We start from the raw sequence: 1,206 nt of genomic DNA, 5'->3' as shown, positions 1-1,206 counted from the left end.
GTAACGCCACAATCCCTTCTCCTCCATTCTCCTCTCGGGATCTTGGGCACGCATGCACACGTGCCCAGCATGAGTTTAAGCCACCAGGTCCAGGATTTGAACCGCAGTCGACTACATGGCAGTCCAGTGACATAGCCATTACGTCAACTGCTGGTCCCAGGCTTTTACAACATTTCAAACATGGAGCCAACATTCTAAATGGAAGAGACTTCTCTAAAGATAAGGATTCCCTAGATGTTTTGGGAAATTGAGCAAATCTGACCACATTGGGTGCATATTCATTTCTGGTCAGCCATAGTCAGGCAGACTAATTCCTACAGGATGGTCACTAGCCATGTAAGGCTACTTTAAACTGAAATGAACAAAAATGAGCTAAAATGTAAAATTCAGTTCCTTGGTTTCACTAGAACACATTTCAAGCCTCCTGGATTTGGTGCACACTAGAATCACTGAGAGAGCTTTTCAAAATCCCGATGCCCAGGCCTCATGCTAGCCCAAGGAAATCAGAATGGCTAGGGTAGAACCCCAGGGGATTCTAACATGCAGCGAAGTTTGAAGACAACTATGCAGAGGAATTCTCTGCCCATCAGCTAGCTACATGTGGCTAGTAGCTACCATACTGGACAGACCAGATGCAGACTGGTCTCCCCAAGCTGCACGGTCAAGAGCACCTGCCCCACCTGCAGGAGGCAGCTCTTCAGGGTTTTAGACAGCCACCTTGTCCCTGTACTGTGCTTCCTTGGTTCCAATAGACATTCAAATGTCTAGAACTTGGTCTAGCACATACTTCTGGGCTTCTGCTTAGTTTTGTGATGAAAGACACCACTAACCCTATTCTGTCAAGAAAAGATAAAAAGAGTAAGAACTGAAAGTGATCAGAAGAATTAAATATGAAGGAAAGGATTATAAACCTGGAAAGTGTGTTTGGCAGTGGGGGTAGGGAGAAGGGGGTGGTGTGAGGATTTCTTGGTAGAAACTATTCTAAAGAAAAAGATGGCAGGAAGGGGTGTGCATATTGTCACCAACTCTCAGCAAAATAAAAAATAAATAAGCAAAAACAACCATCGAGATGGACTAATCTGAGTGTGTGACCTGCAGGGGCCACAGGTGACGTAAATAATGGGGTCTGGGTAGGACCTGGTGCATTGGAGGGTCAGGGGTCAGTGTTCATGCCCACTGAAGGGCAGAAGCCCTTGAATTCCTGCT

This window comes from Tupaia chinensis, unplaced genomic scaffold (assembly GCF_000334495.1).
Source record: "Tupaia chinensis unplaced genomic scaffold, TupChi_1.0 Scaffold143796_1, whole genome shotgun sequence".
NCBI lineage: Eukaryota > Metazoa > Chordata > Mammalia > Scandentia > Tupaiidae > Tupaia > Tupaia belangeri.
The sequence above is the reverse complement of the archived record's forward strand: the minus strand, read 5'-3'. Positions refer to the sequence as shown.